Here is a 27,403-nt window from a genome sequence, read left to right as displayed (position 1 = left end):
GTAGAGACCTCCTGAAAGTTATATAGTTAATTCTTTGGTCTCCTAGAAAGACTGTACCTACATAATCCCGGGCAAAATTAGTGTCTGATCTACCTTTTACAGGTCTCCAAGGAAGAAGTTTCAATAACCTTCCTTATTACATACAGAGAATGCCATTTCCATTTTGAATATCCCACAATCTGAAAGATGTTTGGGGACCTGTCAAGAATTCCCCTAAAGGACATGAAAAATAACTATGGGATTGATTAAGAGGAAGGACAAAGAAAATGGGGAAGTGACATCTTAGGGGAGACAAGGTAACAAATAACTTAGAAAATGTTACCAGAGCAGTGTAAATACCAGAAAAGGGGAAGGGTGATTTATATGATACAAAGAACTTTGATGAAAGAGAATAAAGGAAAGGGCAAACTTCCTTACATCAGTGAATTGTGGACTATGGAATAACATTCTCAAGAAAAAGAATGAAAATTCTGATGCTTACAACAATTAAAACAACATGCTAGACAAAGGATGGCTGAATGTGTGTGTGTGTGTGTGTGTGTGTGTATGAACATATGCCTGAAAAGTTATGGATAAGTGAAATTCTTTAACATGGAATGATATATTAATCAAACCAGGGAATCATTATTTTAAAAAATAAATCAGTGATAAAATCTTCTCCAATGACCCACTGACTTTTTGATCTCATCTATATAGGTATTCCTTCCAATAATGCAGATAACAACATGTCTATGATTTGCCCAACTTGGAGAATTCTTCTCCATGACTGCCCATTAAGTTTAACATTTAAGGGCAAATATATACTCAATATTCTGGAGATCTTTCTTAAATGTTCTGTTGGGCTTTTTTAAACATTGTTAGAATGCTGGGGGCGGCTAGGTGGCGCAGTGGATAAAGCACCGGCCCTGGATTCAGGAGTACCTGAGTTCAAATCCGGCCTCAGACACTTGACACTTACCAGCTGTGTGACCCTGGGCAAGTCACTTAACCCCCATTGCCCCGCAAAAAAAAACAAAAAACAAAAAAAACATTGTTAGAATGCCAATGGAGTACATGGGTTTTTTAATAGTTATTCTCCACTTTTACTGCATGCCTTTGCCTATGTTATTTTTCCATCATATATAACTTTAATAAAATAAAATAAATAAAAATAATTTTTCTGTTTTATAGTTTCTGGCATTCTTGTCATGCCCATCATGGACAGCTCCATTGACTTTCAGTGATCCTCATCCCTTGTCTTTAATTCTTCAGAGATTGGTGTCCATAACCAAGGGGGTGAGTCCTTTTTCATGTGAATAAATGACCTCTTAATGGATCTTTTTTAAAAATCATCAAACCATCATGAATAAATTTTCCTAATGTGTTTATTCACATGTCAGAATCAGGGAAAGGGTGTCTCAAAACACTCACTTCATATTTTTCCTATTATTTCTACTTCAAGTAAAAAAAAAAGTTGATGCAAACATTTTCAATTTTGAAGGAATTCAGGGGCCAGAAGTTCTACTCCCTTCAACAGCAAATATTTAACATTTTCAGAGTACCAAGAGAACAGCAGTGAAGAAATAAAAGAGAGGAAGAAACTTGAATGCTAAAATGTGATAGTCAACAATTATGCAGCTTATACTACTCATAAGAAACCATAACTACAAAATAAATCATTCTTATGGTTTTGTATGTTTATTGTTTATGCATAAATATGTAGTTTCACAGGAAAAATAGGGCTATGTGATTCATTTTGGTGAGGTGATTATGATACAAGTGTACAGATCCACTATTTTCTTTCTCATCGGAAAAAAGAAGTATTCATAGTTTGTAAGAAAATCTTTTTTTGTCATACAAATTATTGCCATGTAAGAAGTGGGAAACTGAGAAAGGTCTCTGAAATATGCTGATAAGAAAAAGAATTGAATACAAAACTAAAATGATCATCGATTCATTTAATTCTTATTCAAGATAATATAATGTGAATAATTGAATATGTAGTAATCTATTGCAGGGCTACTTAAACTTTTTCCACTCATGACTCCTTTTTGTCCAAGAAAATTTTTTATGATTCTGGGTATATAGATATATTGAATAGCTATACATAACCTTTTACTTGTTGCCAAATTTTTTTCAACCCCCACATTCAGTTACATGATACCTTTTGGCATTACAACCCACTGTTTAAGAAGCTAGGATCCAGTCAGTAGTTTAAGGAAAACCTTGGGTGTGTAAAATTAGCTCAATATGGTTCATAATATAATGAGGTGTTTTTTTTGTTGTTGGTTTTTTTTGTTGTTGTTGTTTTGTTTTTGTTTTGGGTTTTTTTTTGTGTGTGTGTGTGAAACAAATGGGATTAAGTGACTGGCCAGGGTCACACAGCTAGTAAGTGTCAAATGTCTGAGGCTGGATTTGAATTCAGGTACTCCTGAATCCAGGGCCAGTGCTCTATCCACTGTGCCACCTAGTTGCCCCATATAATATAATGTTTAAAACATTTATATGACAACAACAACAACAAAACCCTTCCTATGAGTGATAGGTGAAGAAACCTTTGAGATCTGCTCTGGGGCATGCAGCAATCAAGATAACAACTACAAGAACCATTGATAACTTTTTCTTTTCAAAATTGGGAGGGAAAAGGAGATTGCATTCCATAGTTGACATTAGAGGAGCTACATTAGTTTGAGGAAGAACATGTAACACATGAAGACAGATATAGTCAGTATTTTCAAAAGTTAGAAAATTTGGTTTTATGAGAAACAATTTTATTGAGTGCACAGCCATCCTGAAACTACATAAGTAGTTGGATGAATTGGTGTTGTATTTATTTTCTTTTCAAATATGGAGACCTGACTTGAGATCAACATTTACAGAGTTCTTTAGGACTACTATTCACCATCAAACATTTTTTTTTCAATGAGAAAACACATCACCACAAACAGTTTATAGGGGAACATAAACTCACTCAAGTTTGTTTCTTGAGACAGCCAGGTGAGGGAGTAGATAGAACACTGGAACTAAAATCTGGAAGAAATGGTTCAATTCATGCCATACATAATTATTAGCTGTGTGGCCATAGACTTGTCAATTAATCTCTGCATCAATTTCCACATCTTTAAAGTGGGTATAATAATAATGTTTTCCTTTCAGAGTTGCTGTGAGGATCAAATAACATAATACTTTTAAAGCACTTTGCAAACCTTAAAGTTCCATGTAAATACTAGCTAGTTAGCCAGCCAAGGGGGAACTGAATTCATATCCTGGTCACCATACTTATTCATTGTGTAACCCTGGACAAGTGATTTCAAATCTCTGAACACCCATTTCTTCATTCATAAACTAGGATAAAAAATATTTGCTCTACCTTCTTCACAGGATTGTTTTAAGAGTCTATTATAGGGGCAGCTAGATGGCGCAGTGGTTAAAGCACCGGCCCTGGATTCAGGAGGACCTGAGTTCAAATCCAGCCTCAGACACTTAACACTTACTAGCTGTGTGACTGTGGGCAAGTCACTTAACCCCAATTGCCTCGCTAACAAAAAAAAAGTCTATTATACATACATCTCTATCAGCCTTTGAAGGTACATATGTACTGCATGAGATGAAACAAAAATATGTATTTGGAACTCAACTGTTTTATACCATGCTTTTTACAAAGATTTTGGTGGCTTTGAGGGTTTATAAATGTAGATATTCCCTCCATTAATATAAATTTAAGTTCTTCCATGCCTTCTCATCTTATGCAATATTTTTTATCCATGTCTCAGGGATTAATGGTATAAAACTGATACACAATAAGAAGAGGAATGGCCAAGAATGATTATCATTTTTATCCCTCTGAAATTTTGAAATTATTTGTCACAGTGATTACTGATAGGAAGAAAATGGTAGACTATGATTCTCTAGGCAACGTATAATAGATAATGGCAGTAGTATGTTCATGTGAATCTCTGCTATTTTACCATTTTTAGTCATTACAATTCAAAAAATTCAAGTCAATTTTGAATCTTTCCTCTTCCTTACCTCCCAGACTTTATCTGTCACTATCTAATAATATCTAATTCAATAAATATTTACTGATGTTTGTTATTAATATCTGGCTGATTTCTTTTGAAAGCTCTCTCAGATGACTGGCTTCCTCTATCCCACAGCTAGCACCTGAATCCAAGCTCTTATTACTTCAAACTTAAAATTAATGCTTTAGCTTCCCAGCTGCTCTCTCTGGGGCTTCAAAGGTCTACTGTAATTTAGTTCCATTCCATTAATCCAGCTTTATTTCCAACTCTAGGACCTAAATATAATATACATTCAAAGAGTCTACTATCCTCACTATCATTTGAACAAGTTGTGTTTATCCTAACTTTCTGCCTTTGTTTGTACTTCTATCCTTCTTAAGAATTTTCTCTTCATTTTACTTCATTTATTCAAATTTTAGTCAATATTAAGGACCTAATTCCAAGCTCCTACAGGAAGTCTTCCCCTAATCTTCCAGTACCAAATAATGCCTATTGTATGAAATCTTATGGGAGCTTAAAGTTTGTACTGCACAATTTGGTTCTTAATTATATGCCATTTTTTTGTTCTTGATTCATCTATTTTAGTTTTGTTCCACCAAATTCATGGAAGCTTTTTGAGCAAAAAACTTAAGATTTGTAATTATTGTGCATCCATCACTGTGCTTAGCCCCATAGCAAGAATATAGAATTTCCTCATGAACTTTTGATAACTGTTCATTGATTGTGTATCTAGGCCTGATATTTTATATTCCTTCCTACGTTCAATGAATTATGATGACATCTTTATTTTTTTTCAGTCATGTCTGATTTTTCATGACCCCATTTGGAGTTTAATTGACAAAGATACTGGAGTGGTTTGCCATTTCCTTCTCCAACTCATTTTACAGATGAAGAAAATGAGACAATCATGGTTAAGTGACTTGTCAAGGGTCACACAGCTAATAAGAGCCTGAGGTCAGCTTTTAAATTAGTTTCTCCTTACTCCGAGGCTATTGCTGTATCCACTGCACTACCTAGCTGCCTGAATTTATGATGAACCAGCCATAAATTGAGGTAAATTCCCATTTATAACACAACAGAAAAAAAGAAGGAAGGAAAAAAGGAAGATTATACTTTTCCCAAGCGAATATTGAATTATATTTTTAAAAAAATAATAAAGCCTGGCTTCAGTTTTTAAATTAAAAACAATTTTCCCTCTTTCTTTTTTTTTAAAGGAAATTGTGTAGGATCCTTCTGGTGTGGGATTTATATGCAAAGCTAAAACTAGGTTTCCATTGACTTAGTTTGAGCTTCAATGCAAATATTTGGTCCCATTATACCACCTGCTTGCAAATGACCCCACATGAATGTCCTTTCCCCCTACTAAAAGTCTTGATTCTCCTTTAAAGTTCAAAATACAGTATTAGTAAATACAACCCTTTAGCTGTGGGGCTCATTTAATGAAAATAATCCCAGATCTTATTATAGCTCCTCAAAATAGTGTTGACTAAAGTAGTCTAGGGAACCACTCCCTAATTGCTTTTGTACAGTGCTTGGTACTGTTTAACTTGCAGAGTAGTTAGCAAGGTGAACTTATCATAACTATGTGGCAGACTGCCATACCACAGATACCTACCATGTCTTTTCCTTTGCTTTTCTTTTCATGTTTCCTGTTCATTCTCCTTCCTTCATAACAGAAAATGTGGGAATCCAGTGTACTAGGGTAAATTTTTGATGTGCAATTTCAGTTCCTTGGAGAAAAGAGAGCTTTGTCCTTGACTTCTTATTCATTAAGTATGTAAAAGTTTAAGGAAGACACAGGCACCAACAATAATTTAGTATGTGCTAATAATATACTCAAAGGTGATGAATATGTGATTCCCTATAAATGAAGGTAATTAAATATTGCAGAAAGAATAGCTCATAAGTGTGTGAACAATAGTAAAGCAGGATATCACTACATGCCAAGCTTTTGTGTCATTCTGTGGCTTAAGTTTGGGCTCACTGAGGGTAAACTGGAATTTGGGATAACTTATTTTTGCTATTTCAAAAATAAGAATACCTATTGCTTTTTTGTTTCAAAGAAAAACTTGAAGAGTTCCTGAAATTACCACATAATTTTCCAAATCTAGCCCTCAATTCCTTTTCTTCAATTCTGGACCTGGTTCATTGTAGATCTTTAAAACTTATTTAGCTTGGTTGAGTTATTATTCCTGCTTTCATTTTATGTAGTACCTTGTGTATTTTGACTTGCAGCAAAATGGGACCTACGATTTTGAAAATACATACTGTGTTCCCACTCTAACTGATGAAAATAATTTGTTATAGAAGTTTTAATTTATTCGTTTGTGTGTTTCATCTATGTCTACCTTCTTCAAGTTTCACTTTTAAAAGCTTTTGGGATGCTTTGCCTCAACTATGTATTACACTAAACTTTAAATAAGTTTTCTTTTCCTTCTATCATTCCTCAAAGTTTTCTCAGGTAGGGGGCAGTTATGTGGCACAGTGGACAAAGCACCTGCCTTGGATTCAAGAGGACTTGAGTTCAAATTTGGCCTCAGACACTTAACACTTACTAGCTGTGTGACCCTGGGCAAGTCACTTAACCCTCATTTCCCCACCTAAATTTTTTTTTAATTCTGAGGTAATAATGCTCATAATATTCTCATTATCCTTTTCTGTAAGATTTTGAAACTTATTTTATATTATAAACTAGAAATGGTCTTGAATTTTTCTGCCTCTGCTTGAAAATAGCTCAAGGATTTTCTTTCTGAAATGACATATAAGCAATTTTACTTTTATCTTTCTCATGATTCATTCAAATTGATAAAAATGTTTCCTTTTCCTGGGAAGCATAGTTTTTATCAATATCTGTTTCTTTATCTATTTTCTATTTTTTCAGTAGCAATAACTCATTTATATAGAAAGAACAGTTTTTGTTGCTTTGGGTCTTTCCTTTAATGTATTGAATTTTTGGTATATAAATAGGTAATTCTCAAATGACTTTAACATTAGGAACCATTTGTATTTTTATATTAAAATATAATATTGGGGGCAGTTAGGTGGCACAGTGGATAGAGCACTGGCCCTGGATTCAGGAGGACCTGAGTTCAAATCCTGCCTCAGACACTTTACACACTTACTAGCTGTGCAACCCTGGGCAAGTCACTTAACCCCAATTGCCTCACCAAAAAAAAAAATAATAAAATAAAATTAATATATTATATTGGGTGCTGTCATTTGGAATTTGGAAATATCCAAAATCATATTTTAACGAAAATAGTCACCATATATTGGCAAGAGAGTCCCATATATGCTATAAACCTTTGACACCTTTCATTTCTTTATCCTGAGCAATATTTTCAAACACACTTTTGTCACCCACCCTAGCCCATCATTGTATTCAAGTCATTATTTAGTAAAGATTATGTTTCTTTAATTTTCAGGGTTTTATTATGTTCCTTTTATCAGTTTTATGCCTTTTCATACAACAAAGAATTGATCTCATTGGAAGTGCTTCTAACTTTTTTTCAATTCATATAATAACTTTTTAATTTAGATAAAGACTTTTTTCTTTACCATATTTAGTTATGGTCAATTTTTTAGAACTCATCTAGAGTTTTCATCAAAATGCTTATAATATTTTGTCAAAAGCTTTTAAATATATTTTGATGTAATTATATTATGTTATTACTTTTATTTTAACAATTTATCATATTTATAGTTTTCTTATGTTGAACAAACACTGTATTGCTGGTCTAATATCAACCTGAGCACAGCGTATAACATTACTAATATGCTGTTTTATTCTACTGACTAATATTTTACTCAAATTTTTTGGGTTACTTTCAGTAGACATATTTGCCTGTTGTTTTCTTTCTGCATTCTCTTTCCCTCATTTACATATTAAGAGAATATTTGTATCACAGAAAAAGTTCAAAAGGATGATTTATTTTTTTTATTATACTAAAAAGTTTACATAGAGTTAGAATTAATTATTGTTTGAATACTGTACAAAATTCATATGGTTCTAGAGTTTCTTTTCCCCCCTTTTGGGAGTTCTTTCAATGCTTATATAATATTCTGGTACTGAGTTCTTTAAATATTTTTTTAATATTTTATATTTTATAAGTATTTATCTGTTTCCTCTGTTGCAAGTTTTATTAATATAGACTACAACAAAATATTTTCTGATAATTCCTTTATTTCCTCTTCAGTTGAGACAAGTTCTCATTTTCCCCTTTTCATGTGAATGCTTCAGTTTTCTCTTTCTTCTTTAAAAAAAAAGGTTAAATTTTATTTTCTTAATTTAAAGAAATTTCTTAATTTAATGGTCTTTTTGCTTTGATTTAAAATATGTAAATTCTGTGCAAATTGTAAAACTCTATATAAATTATAGCAATTGTAACTTGAGAACCTACTAAGGTAGATTACACTTAGTAAGTTATAATCAATGTAAATTGAATTGAGTTGATCTTGGTTGCAATCCAACATGTTGGTTATTGAATTGTAATTAAATTCTGATTGGCAAATCAAGTGGCCAATTTATCTAAATATGCAACTTGGAAAATAGGACCTATGTGAAAAATGGGGTGGGGTACGAAAAGAAGAGTATGTATGTTGCTAGCTGATGAATAGTTAGGACTTCTGAGCCTTACATTGCTGGACTGGTAATGCTGAATAGATAGGATTGTTAAAAAAAACAAACAAACAAACAACAAAAGGACTTAGAAGTATTTCAGTTCTACAGGTTTAAGGAAAATTAAAGAAGCCTAAGCATTTCTGATAAAAATTGGAACTTCTGTTTGGGAAAATACATCAGAGGTAACAACTCTACACCAAAAGAAGGGAAGAGATTGTTAGAATCCTGTAGTAGAGTCCAGGAAACACTACTAGAATCAATGAGTCAGATGTCTGAGTAAAAGGCAATTAAACAAAAGTAAGTAGGCTTAACTAGGAAAGTATTACTGCTTCTCCAGTGACCTAGGATGCTGAAAGACAAAGGAACATTAAAGGTCCAGGTTAAAAGTCTGGTAAACTCAGAATAATGGATAATAATAATAAATTTTAGATGATAGTTATACTGCCAGAAAGATAAGTGACAGCAGGAACTACGTGGAAATGATTTTCAATTGTCTCAAATATATCAAGCTACCTGAGCAAACTAACATTGTGTATTGACAATCTAATTTGATGGCACACTGCTGTACTCCCAATTTTCTTCATATCATGGTAAGGACTAGCTGAGTGAAGGACTTACTTTGTTATGCTGAGGTGAAAGAATTAGGATAAGGTAATGGTGATAAAAGGAAGTAGGGAAAGGTCATGCAACAAGGGATAAAGTTTCTAGAGAAGATAGTTCATCTATTTCTCTCTCTTCTATCTATATATCCATATCTCTCCATGTATCTCTCTCTATCATCTACCTATCGCTATCCATCTATCCATCCATCTATCTGTCTATCTATATACTATGAAACAAACAAAAATAAAAAAAAGGATTTGCTAGATATTAAGCAGAAGTAATAAGCTCTGTAGATGCAAATACAAAAGTTAGACACCATCTGCCCTCAATGACTCTTTGTTATCAACATGTAAGGAATTATGACAACATGCACACACTTAAGGATATGAAAATAAATGAAAAGTAATTTCAGACAGTTCCATTAATACATTCATGACAAAAACCTGGTCTAATATATCCTTATGGATATCTCATTTTGATACTCCCCCAACCCCCGCACTGATGGCCTCACCATATTCAAAGACCATGTGAAGCAATAGTCAAATGAATCTATAGGTACAACTAATTTAATCTTTTCCAATCTTAGAGATTCTGGGAGTGGATAGAGTGAGGTTTTCCCATGTGTCCTGTATATGAAGAAAAGTTGCATGTTCCTTTCATTTTGAGAAATGAATTGGTGTTTTCTTTCTTTGACTGGCCCTCTACCTTTTCTATCTATATTTATAGTGAGATATCTTTTTATGGGTGTAGTTATTGATAAGCAGATATTTTAACAGTGATATTTCGTAAATTGACTAAATTTTTAAATAATTTCATGGGCAAGTTTGCTTACTGATGTTATTTATGTTGAAGGTAATATATTTTATAGAATGAGAGTAATCACTAACAAAGAGTTTGAATATTCCATTAGAAATGAAAAGCACTTTCAACTTTTATAGGTTTATGGAACCAATACCTAGCCCATTTGCCCAGCAGTTATGATTTGAAAAATATGACATTTTGATTTATGATTTCTACTGCTGGAAATACAATATTTTCTATATTATATTTATTAAAATTATATTTGTCTGAATGTGTTTTCTGTCAAATGTATTATCATATGATTCCAAGTGCCATAAAAAACACACATATATGTTACCTTCCCTTTCCCCATTTAAATATTTTTACCTTTTTGCTACCACATATTTATTTCCCATAAAAAATTTCAAGAAACCAGCATAAAGATCAGGTGGGTTTTTTGTATTTGTTATAAATTTGGTATTACTTTAAAGCTATGTCTTTGAATGTCAATTCTTAAGTGCAGACAATACTAGTGAACCCCAGATGTCCCCTTGTGTGTGATATAAAAAGACACACACACACACACATAGAGTCACAGAGATAGAGTCAGAGACAGAGGCAGAAACAGAGAGAGACAGAGAGATGGAGAGAAAGAGCATTTCTATTCCACAGGAAGTAAATGGTCAAAAGATACATAGTTTATCACTGTAGGACTGAACTCTATCCATCAAATGTTTGTTTTTACATCATGATGTAGAAGATAGGGAAATCCTGATCTGAGAGCAATGAAACATGGGTTCTAGTTCCAGATCTTCTGCTGTGGTCTATGTGGCCTTGGGAAAGTTATGCAGACTCCTTAGCCTTGGCCCTTTCAACAGCAAAATGATGGGGTTGGATAGATGATTGCTAAAGTCTCTTCCAGCTGTAAGATTCTATAGTTATAAGTAACTGTGGTCTGTTAAATTGAGGAAAACATTTTAGTTAAGACAATTGTAACAATGTCTAAAAAAGAGTAGAATAAGCCATCTTTCTTGGCTTTTCTCCAGATGTTTGTGCTGAATGATAGATTTGCATATTACCAGGTGAAACATTAGATAGAGCGATGGATTTTTTTTGTTTTTTTTGTTTTTTTTTTTTTTGAGGGCAATGAGGGTTAAGTGATTTGCCCAGCGTCACACAGCTAGTTAAGTGTCAAGTGTCTGAGACTGGATTTGAACTCAGGTCCTCCTGAATCCAAGGCCAGTGCTTTATCCACTGCACCACCTAGCTGCCCCCTAGAGTGATGGATTTTGAAGTCAGGATGACCTGAGTTTAAATATAGACTCAGATAATTAGTAGCTATGTATCCCTGAACTGGTTACAACTTCTGTCTGCCTCAGTTTCCTCATTTGTAAAATGGAAATAATAATAGCATCTACTTCTCAAGGTGGTTGAGAGGATAAAATAAAAATAAATAAAAGCACTTTATAAACATTAAAATACTATAACTACTGTCATTATTTTCTTATCAGAGGCAGATCCTGGAAATTAAACCTTATCCCTTAATACTTGGCAGTGATTCACATTGTCTACTGATATCCCCCCTTCTATTCTAGGATACCCTTATAAAATAATTACTCTAAAAAAATCACTGGGTCTGGACCTTAAGCACTCAGTTTGAATACAAGGTCTGTCACTTCTACTATTAAAATGAAATGAAACAAATCACCCATCCTCTCTGCGTGTTTTTTTATATGAAATCAGTCTGTTGGACTAGATGTTTTAATTCTAAATCTATGATTCTTTCCTTATGTCTCTACCTTTACATCTCCTACTATCTTCATAACCTGTTGGGAATTACCTACCTTAGGGATGGATAGAAATACTATTTGTTGGAAGTCAAACTATAAGGGTAGAAGCAGATGTGGTAAGGAATAAAATAGCTGGTAGAATTTGGAGTCAGGAGTCAGAGGGGAAATAGTAGAGCATGGAATATTTATATGAAAGAAGATACAATAGTTGGGGAGGTAAGTTCTTTGAAGTTTTTAATACTTACAGTATAATTTTATAATAACATAAGAGGACATTATTATAATATGTTAAAGATAATAAATTACATTTATAAAGGTATTTCCTTAACTGTCTTTGTCATAACCTTTCTAAGCCTTAGTAGAATTCTCCTTTTCTTACATATTTTCCAATATAAACTATTTCTAAGCACAATATCAGCTTGATCAAAAATGATGATATTCTAATCTATTACTAACAAAATTCTGAATTATTTGGCTATATGTCAATTGTCATAGAGCATATTCTATATAAAGTTCAAATGGGAATTTGAATGTTGATAACATCCAAATATTGCAACATAAGCATGACATCATTATTCTTGTCTCAAAACACAGAATACTATAGGGGCTCTTCAACAAATTTTATCTGATACAGATGATTTGATACAGAACTCAAAAGAGTTTTACTTAATAATTTACACTAGAAAAACAAAGAACAAAATGACTACAAATTGTTATAGAATGTGTGTTGGCTAGACAATGATATGCAGTTCAGTAGTTGGACCATTTGTTGAGTTTACCAATGCAAATGCCATGGATAAGTATTGTAGATGGAATATGAGCCAGGCCTAGGAATGAATAGGATAAAGAGAGTGAGTTGTGTGGCATTGGGAAAATGGTGAAATATTTTCAGTGTTTACAAAGGCATTTCTGCCACAAAAATCCATCTTTTTTTTTGACAATAGTCTTTTCCTATAATTCATTAAACAACAAATTCAGAAAAAAATTTTGGTTTCCAAAAGAGCAACAATAGACATAAGTAGGTTATGTAATATTAACAATGGTTATTTATACAGAAGAATCATCAAAATGCCATCCAAGAAGTGTTTAATGCCTCAATAAATGCAAAGAGAGGAGAAACTAACTAGATCATCCAAGTTCAACAGTGGTGCCCACATAATATTGCATGGCTTAGAGGGAAGCATCTGGTATATCAAATAGATCATCTAAGAAGGATATGGAATAAATCATTGATAGGAAAGCATCCATGCTTTCTTAAGCATCTTTAGCCCTTTAAAGGAGTGCCCACCTCAGCAATCTCTTAAGAGAATTAGAATTGCGAAGGATTGAAAAATTCTGAAGTTTAAGGTTCTTATGCAGCAAGAAATGTGGCAGGGGGAATCAAAATTGCTAATTTGTTCCTTTCTCCCTTCCTCTCCCCATGACTGTGAGAGCATATAGAGAAATAAGACAAAAGTTCAAGTGGAATTAATAGTTTCCAAAGAAGACAAAAGTACTTTCATGAAATGCTTGTATATCCCAATGATGTGTTTCAGGTAGATTCATATGACAGTAAAAAACAATATGCCAGCCTGTAAAAAAATACAACACAATCAAAAGTACTCATATATAGGCTTGTATGCATTGTCATAAATAGGAACATTTTAATTCAAAGATAAATCCAGTGATCATCTGATCATTTTTTTACCTGGAATGACACACATTTACAAAGAATAGAAAAATTCTCTGTAGTAAATTCAGCTTTTGCATCTAAATATATTTGATGCACTGTCTCTCCCACTTTTCTCCTGTTTTCTTGCCTTTTCTGCCCATGTCTCCCTCTAGGGAAACATTTTTTTTCAGTTATGTACCATTCTTCGTGATCTCTTTTAGAGGTTTTTTGCAAGGATACTAATGGTTTGCTATTTCCTTCTCCAACTCATTTTATAGAAGAGGAAACTGAGCAAAAGAGGGTTAATTGGCCTGTTCAATGTCACACAGCTAGTAAGTATCTGAAGCAGGATTTGAACTCAGGAAGATGAGTCTCCTTGATTCCAGGCCCAGCATCCTATGCACTGAAACACCTAAAAGGATGGGCATTATTTTTTTTCAAAGTTCCTAGGAAGATTTCATGAAAGACCCCCAAAAGGAAAGTGGAGTAGTTCTAACTCTGCTATGTGTTCATGTTCACACAATGTAAAATGGTGTTGCTATTGTTGATTTTTGGTTTTCTTACCAGTCCCTCTATTTCAAAAATTTCCCAGTTGTAATCTACCTATTTTTATTCAACCAAATTGGAACAATTATTCAGATGATTCTAATAACAACATACCTTCTTTCAACTGCAGCAAACATATATTTTTGGTATCAAATATGTAGATAATTGAGGCAATATGTGTTTTATAGATTGACATGCTGATAATTGTTCAATTTTCCACTTCAGTTTGTATGAGTAAAATCAGGAAAGTTGTGTTCCTGGTGCCTGTGTTTATTCCCCTCTTCTTATTGAAATCTTTCTTTCACTCCTAAACATCTCTTGCTGTTTGCTTGCTGCACTAGAATGCTCTGGAATGTGTAGTCTATAGATAGAGATGCTCTATTGGTTCAGTTAACCCTTGCTTAGAACCTCTTAAGGAAAGAAAAAGGGTTTCCAGCAAAGTAGTAGTAACTCTTTCTATGTGCCAAGCATTTGCTAAACATTTTACAATTATTATGTCTTTTGATCTTCACAATAACCTGGGAAGGTGGGTGTAATGACTTTCCTCAATTTACAGAGGAAGAAACTGAAGCAAACAGGAATTAAATGACTTGAATGGAGTTATATAGCTATTAAGAAAGTGTCTGAGGCTTGATTTGTACTCAGAACCTCCTGATGCTAGGCTCAGTATTCTATCTAGCACTTTTCTCTTAAGTTCTTAAATTATACTAAAAATCCTATCCTTAAAAACATTCAATATGAACTTCTTTACATATTTTTACTTCTGATCATCTACATCCTATAGTCACAATATACTACCTACTAATAGGTGCTTAGTCTGTGAGAATAGAATATAATTAAATTAAGAAGTCATGTTGCTCATTATGAACATTCTGTTACTGACCACCACAGCCCCTATGACATTTTGCTAGTGATCATATGGAACCCATTGACAGGTAATGGTGTATCACCATCTATTTTAAGCCAATGAATCCTATGTCATTCTTACATTTTCCTTTTCTTCCTATGGCAATCCCAGGTCAGTCAGTTCTTGAAGTCTAATATAAATCTACCTGTTTTCCCTTATTGCTATTTCCTTTATGCTCCCCTGAGCCAATCATTCATTCTCTTTCCCCTGTTATGAGCATTAATTCCCACTGTTGGCCTCCATTCTCTTCTCATATTAAATCCACAGTATTTTCTAACATCAGTTAAAATGAAGTTATGAAAACTGAAAATGTTAACACTAGTTTTAACCTTCTCTCTCATACTGAAGCATATATACATTAGACATTAGAAAAGTTACAATACACTATCACAGTTCATACAAAGAAGGAATCACTTTCATCAAGAATGCTTGAGAAGACTTCATGGAGGAGATGGCATTTCAGATGGGTTGGAAGGATTTGTGGGAAAGCACAATGGGGGGTAGTTTAGAATGTATTTCATCTAGTGAAAGCATAGGTATAGAATAAAAACTTTACAATGTATTTTCTTCAATGACAGCTATGTTAACTTGTCTAGAATCTAGGGTTCAAGGTTGTAACATAGTGTGGTCATATTATTGGAATTTGGCTGACACATTGGGAGGGGCCACACTTGGCCTTCCCTGAAGTGATGTATGCTGCTGTCAGAAGGAGAAACCACTCTCCACAGGCAGTTTTGAAGGACCTCCTCTTTTGGGAGAGGAAGATTAAATGCTTGCTGAGGGGAGTTTCAGGCTCTTCCAGTGTCTGCTTCTTTCTGGTGGTGCAAGCAGCAGGAGCAGATGCCCCAGGTGGTAAGTTAACAAAAAAAAAGCCCTGCTTTCTTTTGAATTAGCTGAACTGGAAGTGAGTTTGGGATTGTATAGAGCTAGGAGGATTATCCATATTTCTTTTTTCCCTATTCCCTTATCTTTTATTTTTATTAATTTCACCTTTGCTGTTTATTTTATTCCCATTAATAAAATCTGATTCATTTGTGGAAAAGAGGCTATTAGGCTCCTTTCTTATTTGCCTGGGAGAAATATCTGAAAAGGCAGTTGAGAGGGGAGGGAGCTTTGGACCTAGAAGTCTCTCATTATTTCCAGGACCCCAATATTACTGTGAGCCACTCCATTAACTCTCCATATATTAAATTTGGCCCTCACAATGGTAATAGTCAAGTCATCTTCAAATGGAAAGATAGTCTGAGGCCAAATAACAGAGTGCCTTAATTGCCAGGCTGAGAGGTTTGGACTTTATTAGATGGATAATGGAAAACCAACAAAGTTTCTGAAATACTGAGGACAATGATTTAGAAAGATTAGCCTGGTAACAATGCATAGACAAGTATTAGAACATAGAGGTAATAGAGGCAGAAAAATCAGTGAATAGGTTATTTTAATATTTTTAATGAGAATAAATATGCTTGCAACAAGGGAAGAAACAACAATAATTGAAAGTAGTGGTCCAAGACATATTGGAGAGTAAAGACTGATCAAATCTGGATAATGTCTCCAAGGTTTGAGCCCACACAACAAAGTTTAAATAAAATTTAAAGTAAAGAGGAAACAGAGTTTTTTAGGGGAATACGCTGAGCTTGGATTAAGGTGAGTTAAGTCTGAAGTATCAGAGATATTCCACTCAAGTGGAGACAGCTCATGGAAATTCAAATTTTATATTAGTGCTTGGAAAAAAAAGGTCATAATTACAGGAATAAATTTGTGAGAATTCATAGAAATTATCATTAGGGTCATAAAAATAGATGAGATTACACCTTTCACATAAAGGACAGTAAAATTTGTGAAGTTGAGTTGAAACAAGAATGTATAGAGGGACAAAGGAATCAAGAACTTCAGAATAAAAGGACATCATCATTTATTTTTATCTTAGTTTTCATTAAAATGAAAATGGGGCTTGTTGTTTTCTGCCTTGTTCAAAACACATATAGCATATACCCCCCATATACCTGGATACTGTAAGGCCAAAATTAGCCTCTAGTGCCCTGAACAGGCCGCCCCTCCCCCAGCAAACTGTTCTCCCAGAAACCTCCTTAGGGGCACACCCCACCCCCACAGACATCTTAGGGGGCCAACACCCTACTCAGCAGGGATATGCACAGCTTCCTCTGCCCAGCTGGGATATGCATGAAAAAATCCTACACCATCTCCCTCCAGCCCATGGCTCATGGGGGCTACCAAGAGAGGTGTTTTAATAGCTTGGGTGGTAGAGATGCTTGGGTCAGTCAGTAGGAGAAGAAGCACAGGAGAGCAAAGAAGGAAAGAGCAGCAGTTGCAAGGGAGCTGACTAGGAAAGAGGCTGCTGATGAGAAAAGAAGAAAGGGTTTCTAGTGAGTTTAATGAAGAGGGGATGGCAGTGAAAGGGGCAGCTGACAGTGAGGGGGAGGACTGAGAGAGAAAAGAGACAGTGAGAGGGACAACTGACTGAGAAGGGGGATACTATGGTAGAAGAGAGAGGGCAAGGCCAGAGAAAGGACTGAGCACACAGAGAAGGGGAGTGAAGATGGTGGTGGCAATCAGCCAACCACACCCACAGGCAAGAGACAAGAGAGGAGATTTCACAGCTACAGGGAGAAAGTTAAACACAAAGTCAAGTCATATTATTCTACTTCTCTTCTATTCTTATTTTTGAATTGGTTCACCCCAATAAACCCTGTTTTTGCTTTAATTGAAGGGAGGTTGTTTAATCTTGTTTCTTGCTAGTCTGGGAGAAGCAGTGGGGAAGGTCAAGCCCTTACAGCTTGGCCAACACAGGGCTTAAGGAACCTGGTGTATTTTTTAAACCCCCTTGGCAGATAGGGCCTTACAGACTGGCTTAGGCAGCTAATATCCTATAGATTAGCCAGTCAGCCAGGAGTGTACATATTAGGAACAGTTAAGTAAATATATTTTTTTCAATATCTATAGATATACTGACCAACTGTGGAAAGTCAGAAGGAGAGTGATGAGGAAAATGAGGGGATTCAAAACCTTCCTATTGAAGGATAAGTAGAATGAATTCAGTATGTATAAATCTTGAGAAGAAAAGACTTAGGGACAGAAGATGATGGTTTTCAACTAAAAAAAAAATATCATGTGAAAAATGCCAGGAAAATAGTATGGCAAAAACTAGATATAGACCAATATCTCACATAGTATACTAAAATAAGGTCAACATGTTTATATGATTTACACATAAAGGGTGAAACCAAAAGCAAATTAAAAGAGCATGGAAAAGTTTATCTGTCTGATTTATGGACAGGGAAAGAATTTAGGACCAAAAAATAGAGAGAGAGCAGTACAAAATGTAAAATACTTAATTATGATTATGTAAAATTAAAAAAAAATAAAAAGCTTTTGCAGTAACCACCAATGAAGAGGAAATTAAGCTGACTAATAGGAAAAATTTTTCCCACCTATATGCCAATAAATTTCACAATCTAAATGAAATGGATGAATATCTTCAAAAATATAAATTGCCCAGATTATCAGAAGAAATAAAATATGTAAATAATCTCAATTGAAGAAAAAAGAAATCAAACAAGCAATAAATAAACTTCCTAAGAAAATATCCCCAGGAGCAGGTAGATTCACAAGTGAATTCTCCCAAACATTTAAAGAACAATTAATCCCAATTCTATAAAAATAATTTGAGAAAATAAGAGAGGAAAGATTTCTACCAAATTCCTGTTATGAGACAAATATGGTGCAGATACCCAAACCAGAAATAGCTGAAATAGAGAAAGAAAATTATAGAATGATCTCCCTAATGAATATCGAAGCAAAAAAATTTAAATAAAATACTAGGGAAAAATTACAACAATATATCTCAAAGATAATAAACTATGTCTAGGAATGCAGGGCACGTTCAATATGAGGGAAAATATCGGCATAATTGACCATATCAATTCCCAAACCAACAGAAATCATATGATTATCTCAATAGACTCAGAAAAGGCTTTTTGACAAAAAACAGTGCCAATACCTATTAAATAATTGTTCTTGAAATTTTAGCTATATCAATAAGAGAAGGAAATGAAATTAAAGTAATTAGAATAGGTAATGAGGAACCAAAACTATTACTCATTGCAGATGATATCATGTTATTCTTAGAAAATGCTAGAGAATCAATTAAAAAGCTACTTGAAATTGTTAACAACTTTAGCAAAAATGCAGGATACAAAATAAACCCACAAAATTCATCCACATGTAAGGGCAAAATTGAGTATGGATAGAGTTAATTGGGCAGCTCACCATAATATTGGGGTAAGAAAGGAGATTAACAGCCTCTTTCAAAAAACAAAACAGTGTTTTTTAATGGGAACAAATTTAAAACACAAATGTGATTAATAGAGCTGGGGACAATGAGAAAGGGAATAGGGGAAGGAAAAAAATATGCCCCCATTCCTCGATGATTAGAATCTAAATCTCTGGGGTAAAAATGCCCCAGGCATCCGAACCTTCCTCCAGCCCAACTAGCTCCAAAGACCTACCTTCGCCTCAACAACACAAACTCACCACCACCCAGAATCCACAGTTCCAAGGAGAAGCAGCTGTGCAGCGTCCTTCTACCTCTCTCTCACAAAGCAAAGTAAGATTTCTCCTCTCTTCTCTCTCCCAGAAGCCCCCTCTCCCACAGAAACAGAGCTGTCCACACATACAGCACCAGGCTAATTGGCTGGAAGCCCTGATTGACAGAAGTAGAAGGCAGCTCTACAGAGGCAAGCTGGTCAGCTTCCAGATGCAGAAGACCACCTGACTTGTCCTCACCAGGCTTCTCGTCATGGCAGGGCTTCCCTATAGTATCTCTCCAGCAGGGGGCAGTATTCCAATTCTCAAACATATATATATATATATATATATATATATATATATATATATATATATATATATATATATATATATATATATTACAAATAAAGTCCAACAATAACAGAAAGACTCATTGTTATCCTTTCACCTGACCTGAGCAAGTCACCGATTCCTCAATATAGTCTTCTTCTGAAAATGGGGGAAGGAGGGCAGTAAGCTCTCAGAACTCATGATGTGATTGCTCCAAAACACCTCTAAATAATGCCATAGGACAATTCCTGGAGCAGCAAAACCCCCAAAAGAACATCCTGAGATCATTTTCCAACCAAAGGAAGCTTAGAAGGTTAGAAGGAGGGGACTGCTGTGCTGGGGTGAGAGTGGAGCCCAACCCCACAGCCACACTGACATAGATCCAGTCCTAGGCAGGCTGATCCAGAGAAAGAGATCCCCAAAGCCTCTGAATCAGCTGCAATTCCAGTGTTGTCTGGAACTAAGCTTATAGTCCGGTGAGAGGGCTGAATGGTCGGCTGGGGGGAGATTACAGGGGTCTCTGCTGGTGCTGAGGCTGAATTTGGATTTTTACCCCTGCTGGGAATCAGGAAGTAGGCTTGAGTAGCAGTGGCCCAGGTTGGGGACCAGCTCTTTCGGAGCTACCAAACACAGCACACAAGGTTTTACAGTCTGCTTAATTTGCAAGTTGGCATGGGCTTATCTACTGATCAGGGAACAGTCCAGTTGAGTGAAGAACCTGTCCCTACTTAAATGATACCACCTGGGACCCCCAGAAGCTTGGGACAATGCATCCTGGAAGCAGGGCCTCACTGCAAGCAGCGGCCGCCCTCAGAGGCCAGCTATGAAGGTTCAGAACCTGAAGCTTCTACAGGAAGATGCAGAAACAAAGAGAGTCAAAGCTGGGATCTGAAGGGCATTCTTTGCTGATGACAAAGAAGGTATTTTAGTGAGAGTATACATGTTACTTATATACTAGAGGGCTATGTGAGTAATACTGCATTTGTGGCAATTCTAGGACAATGGTATTTGCTCAAGTGGGGCAGGGGTTTGGGAAAACAGGATGTATAAGGAGTAGAAAAATAACAAAGAGGAAGGGGCATATTTGTGCAAGCCTTTCTTAAACACAAAGGTTGAGGGGCCCTTAAGGGGTTCTGCAAGCCTTGCATAAACAGCATCTTCAAGGGTCCCTGACACCCCATGTTAAGAAGGAACTAAAAGTCTAGTAAAAGACAGGCAAGATGAGCAGACAGGGAATGGTGAGGACCACAGAAAGTTTCTTTAGCAACAAGGAAGATCAAGGTGCACACTCAGGAGAGAATGGCCATGTCCGGGCTCCTACATCCAAAGCTTCCAAGAAAAATATGAATTGGTCTCAGGCAACAATGGAAAGAGAAATGAGAGTGATGCAGGAGGGTCATGAATAAAAAGTCAATACCTTGAAAAGCCAAATTAGCCAAATGGAATAGGAGGTACAGAAGCTCTCTGAAGAATATCTTTGGGGGCAGATAGATGGTGCGGTGGATAAAGCAGAAGCCCTGGATTCAGTAAGACCTGAGTTCAAATCTGGCCTCAGACACATGACACTTACTAGTTGTGTGACCCTGGGCAAGTCACTTAATCCTCATTGACTACCAAAAAAAAAGAAAAGAAAAGAAAAAAAGGAAAAAAAGAAAGAAAGAATTGCTTAAAAATTAGGATTGAGCAAATAGAAGCTAATGATTGTGGAAAATCAAGACACAATAAAACAAATCCAAATGAATAAAAAAAATAGAAGGCAATGTGAAATATCTTCTTGGAAAAAAACAGACCTGGAAAATAGATCCAGGAGAGACAATTTGAAATATTGGAATATCTGAAAACCATGATCAAGGCAAGAACTTAGACATCATCTTCCAGGAAATTGTCAGGGAAAATTGCACTGATATTCTAGAAGCAGAAAGTAAAGTAGAAATTGAAAGAATCCACTGATCACCTGAAAGAGATCCAAAAAGGAAAACTCCCAGGAATATTATAGCCAAATTGCAGAGCTCCCAGGTAAAGGAGAAAATATTGCAAGCTGCTAAAAAGAAAGAATTCAAGTACTATGGAGCCACAGTCAGGATAGCACAAGAACTAGCAGCTTCTACACTAAAGGATCAGAGGGCAAAGAAATTGGTGTTACAACCAAGAATCACCTTTCTAGCAAAACTGATTATAATCTTTCAGAGGGAAAAATGTAACTTCAATTAAAAAGAGGACTTTCAAGTATTTGTGAAGAAAAGACCTGAATTGAATGGAAAATTTGACATTCAAATATAAGACCCTAGAGAAATATATAAAGGTAAACAGGAAAAAGAAATTAAGAGGGGAGTTAAAGTGTTAAATTGTTTATATTACTATGTGGGAAGATGATACATCTAACTCATGGGAACATTATCAGTATTAGGGCAGATGATGGATATAGGTTTAGACAGAGGGCACAGGTGAGAATTGATTATGAAGGGATGATATCTACAAAGTTTTTATTTTTTGTTTATCTTTTTTTGTGGGGTGGTTGGAGTTGGGTGACATGCCTAGGGCCATGTAGTGGGTGTGTCTTGTGTCTGAGGCTGGATTTGGGCTCTGGTTGTTCTGGGTCCAGTGTGGGTGTTGTTCACTGTGTCACCTAGCTGCCCCATAATGACATCTTTATGGTAGAATTGAGGGGTGAGAGGAATGCACTAGGGGAGAAGGAAAGGGAGAGGTAGAATGGGGTGAAATACCACATGAAAGAAATAGGAAAGGGCTTAAGGAGTGGGGGGAGGAGCAGGGCACGAAATGAACTTTACATTCATCAGAATAGGCTCAAAAACCTTAATCTCATTAGAGCTGGCTCAAGGAAGGATTAACATACACACCCAATTGGGTGGACTAATTTACTTAAATTGGGCAGTAAATGAACTTTAAACTCATTAGAATAGGCTCATGGACATTAATATCATCAGAATTGGCTCAAGGAGGGAATAACATACACACTCAATTGGGTGGAATAATCTATCTAACCCTGCTGGAAAATAGGAGGGGAAGGGGATAAGGATGGAGGAGCAAAAGAAAGGAGGGCAGATTGGGAGAGGGGGAAGTCAGAAGCAAAACCCTTTTGAGGAGGGATAGGGTGAAAGAAGATAGATAATAGAGTAAATATCATGGGGAAGGGAAAAGGATGGAGGGAAACAGTAAGCAATAGTAATTGTGTAAAAGAGAAAAGGGAAAAAATTTTTACAAAAAATATTTATAACAACTCTTTGTAGTGGCTAAGAATTGGAAATCAAAGGAATGTCCATCAATTGGGGAATGACTGAAGAAGCTGTTGTACATGATTGTTATGGAATATTATTGTACTATAAGAAATAACAGGCAGGATGATTTCAGACAAACCTGGAAAGACTCATATGAACTTATATATAGTGAAGTGAGCAGAACCAGGAGGACATTGTACATAGTGACAACAGTATTGTTCTATGAGCAATTGTGAATGACTCACTACTCTCAGTAATACAATGATCCAAGAAAATCCCAAAGGGCTAATGATGAAGCATACTATCCACCTCCAGAGAAAGAACTGATATTGATTGAACACAGATTAAAAAAAAAAAACAGTACTTGTGGATTGTACATATATAACCTATATCAGATTGGTTGCTGTCTTGTGGAGGGGGAGGAAAGGGAGAGAGGGAGAAAAATTTGGAACTCTAAATCTTATAAAAATGAATTTTGAAAACAGTATATATATATATATATATATATATATATATATGCATGCATGTGTGTGTGTGTGTGTGTGTGTATTCTTCTCACTCTTTCCCTTTTATGAACCTTTCCATTCAAAAATTTAGTTCTGAAAAAATGGTTCACCTCTAGATGGAGTGCTGTGAGGTTTATTACTTGATGTTTCATTTCTGTTTCTCCACCATTATTTCTATTGACTTCAAGGTTTATCATTGCCAGATTGTGTACATTTAGAAAGAAACATCTTAATGGTCTCTCTATTTTTCATTTTGTTATTTTATTCCTTGGTTGATGTATTTCTTTACCCTTTCTATAGTTTAGGGTATTTGAAAAGCAATAATATCTTGAGCTGTAAAACAACAACAACAACAAAAAACCAGAAAATGAAATTCCATTTAAAATAATTGTGGACAATACAAAATACTTGTGAGTCCACCTGCCAAGAAAAACCCATGAACTATATGATCAGAACTATAAAACACTTTTCACACAAATACAGTGAAATCTAAACAATTGGAAAAAAATATTGTTTATGAGTAAACTGAACCAATATAATAAAAATGACATTCCTACCTAAGTTAATTTATTTATTTAGTGCTATACCAATCAAACACTCAAAAATATTTTATAGATCTATGAAAGATAATAACAAAATTTATCTGGAAAAAATAAAAAACTCAAGGATATCATGGAAATCAATGAAAAAATACACAAGAAGTTTGTCTCACAGTAGCAGATCTCAAACTATGTTATAGAGGAGGATTTATCAAAACAATCTGGTACTGGCTAAGAAATAGAGGTGGATCAGTGGAATAGCATAGGTAGAAATGACACTATAGTAAATTACTATAGTAACCTATTATATGATAAACCCAGAGATACAAGGTTTTGGAACAAAAATTCATGATTTGACAAAACTGTTGGGGAAAACTGGAAAACAGTATGGCAGAAACTAGGTTTAGACCAATATCTCACACTGTATACTAAAATAAGGTCAAAATGGGCACATGTTCTACACATAAAGGGTGATAACATAAGCAAATTAAGAAAGTATAGAGGTGTCAGCTAGGTGGCACGGTGGATAAATCAAGAGCCCTGGATTCAGGAGTACCTGAGTTCAAATCCAGCCTCAGACACTTGACACTTACTAGCTGTGTGACCTTGGGCAAGTCACTTTACCCTCATTGCCCCACCAAAAAGAAAATTAGTATGGAATTGTTTATCTGTCAGATGGTAGAGGAAGAATTTAGGACCAAACAAGATAGAGAGAACATGTAAAAAAGATCATTTTTATTGTATAAAAATAAAAAGTTGTAGCACAAACAAAACTAATATAACCAAGATTACAAGGGAAGCAGAAAAGTGGGAAAGAATTTTTGAAACAAGTATATCTGATAAAGGCATCATTTCCCAAATATATAGAGAAGTGAGTCAAATTTATAAAAATACAAGAAATTCCCCAACTGATAAATGGTCAAATGATATGAAGGGACAATTTTTGGACAAATAAATAAATGCTATGTATAAGCATAGAAAAAATCCTCTAGATCACTACTGATCAGAGAAATGTAAATTTCAAGTTAGAGGTATCACTTCACACCTATCAGAGTGACAAATATAAAATAAAATGGAAAATATTGGATGTTGGAGAGAATGCAGGAAAACTGGGACACTAATTGACTGTTGGTGGAGTTGTGAAAAGATCCAGCCATTCTGTAGGGCACTTTGGATCCATGCCCAAATAGCTATAGAATCATGCATACCCTTTGATACAGCAATACCACTGCTAGATCTCAAAAACATCCCCCAAAAGAGAAAAAGACCTATTTGTACAAGTATATTTATAGCAGTTCTTTTTGTAATTCCACAGAATTGGAAATCAAGGGAATGTCCATCAATTGGGGAATGGTTAAACAAGCTGTGGTATATGATGGTGATGGAATATTATTGTGCTATAAGAAATGACAAGCAGGATGATTCCAGAAAAGCCTGGAAAAACTTATATAGTGAAGTGAGCAAAAGCAGAACATTGTGCAGAGGGACAGCTATACTGTTTGATGAACTGTGAATGACTTTACTATTCTCAGCAATACAATGATCCCAGACCATGAAACATACTATCCACATCCCAAGAAAGAAATGATATTGATTTAATACAGACTAAAGCATACTATTTTTCTCTTTCTCTTTTCATTTCTTTTCTTTCTTTTCTTTGAGTTTTCTTATGCAATATGACCAATACTATAATTAGATAATTGCACATGCATAAACTATATCTGATTGCATACCACTTCAGAGGAGGGAGTAGACCAAGGGAAGGAGGCATAGAATTTGCAAATCAAAACTTTAAATAAAAACATTATTATAAAAAGGTCATAGAAGTATAGGTTTAAAACTGGAAAAAAGTCATGTGCAACAGTAATTAAATTCATACCATTTAGCACAGAAGGCAGAGATAGGATAAATTGGTGGGAGTTACAGAAAAATTGTGGTTCAACATAGGGACAAATTTTCTAATAAGTCAATCTCTAACAATCAGTCCACTGATCTTACAATCACTAGAATTGATGCTTGCTAGCATCAGGCAGAGTGGATTGTGTGTACTTTTGTAAGACTTGGCCTACAGTGAATCACCTCCCCACACATATGAGCAATGTGTAGAAATAGGAAAATTTAGGCTTAATGAGAGGAAAAACTTCCAAAGAGGAGGTATGATAGCTAGCTTTCAGAGTTCATGAGTTTTCCCTTATAGACTTATAGTCTTCAATCAACATCTAAATGATCACTTGTTCATTACACTTGAAAAGAACCTTTTTCAAGTACTAGTTGGACTATATAGTTTCCAAAGTCTGCACCAATCAAAGGTTCTTTGTGGCCCTATGCAATTCCACTCCATGCCTTTTGAATTCCTCATAACTGCTGTTTGCAAACCTTTTCCTATTTTCCATGAAACTTAAATCCTATCCTGTCTTTCGTAGTGTCATTAGATAATTTCAACTCATAATTTGCTGAAAATATTGACTCCATGTAAGGTGAGATTGTTCAACTTTCTTCTCTGCCTCAAAATTCTTTCAGTGTATTTGCATATATAGATATTTACACACATATACACACATGTGGAAGAATATAATTTATTTATCATGTATACATATTTACATCTTCTCCTCTATCTCTCATGTATCAGAGGGAGAAATGCTCCTTTTCTTTTCTACCAATCAACCAGAGTTGTTGAATATAGTCCACCCTGAACCTTGACCCCTTCACGGTTTTCATCCACTCACTATCATCTCTTTCTTTCCATCCATCCTCCATCTCTTTCTTCCTCTGCTTACTTCCTTTTTTGCCTATAAGTAGGCTTTATTATTCTCTATCTCCCAAAACTCCCTTCATTCTACATTACTACCCCTACAACATTTTCTCCCATAAAATAATAGCTATAAACATTGTAGAGGTTCTAATCTAGGTCATCTATCTGTACCAGCATAAATTCCCCTCTAAAAATTCATGACATATGGTCCCTGGAATCCTTTCTTCTGAGACATCTGGTAACAGTAGATTTATTACTGATTGAAGCAGCCCCCGACCCCTACATGAGGCCTATCCTGACCCCCACTGTTCACACTGGTGGTTGTCTCAGTAGCCTGCTATATCAAGGTCAGATTCCGGCTATGCTTAATTTAATTCCCTGGCCATCTCCTTTCCAGATACCATAGTGGTAAGTGATAAGCAGCCTCTAACTTCCTTTTCCAGAAAAAAAACCTCCCATTTCCAATCCTAGAAACAAAACCATTACTCCTCAAAACAATAAATCAATCTTCTCCTAAGCTTTACTTACCTTTCCAGTTACTTTCCAAACTTGCCTGACAAATTACAACCTGTATCAACCTGGGCAAATCATTTCAC

The sequence above is a fragment of the Dromiciops gliroides genome, chromosome 3 (assembly GCF_019393635.1).
Source record: "Dromiciops gliroides isolate mDroGli1 chromosome 3, mDroGli1.pri, whole genome shotgun sequence".
In the NCBI taxonomy this organism is placed as follows: domain Eukaryota; kingdom Metazoa; phylum Chordata; class Mammalia; order Microbiotheria; family Microbiotheriidae; genus Dromiciops; species Dromiciops gliroides.
This window is presented reverse-complemented; position numbering follows the sequence as displayed.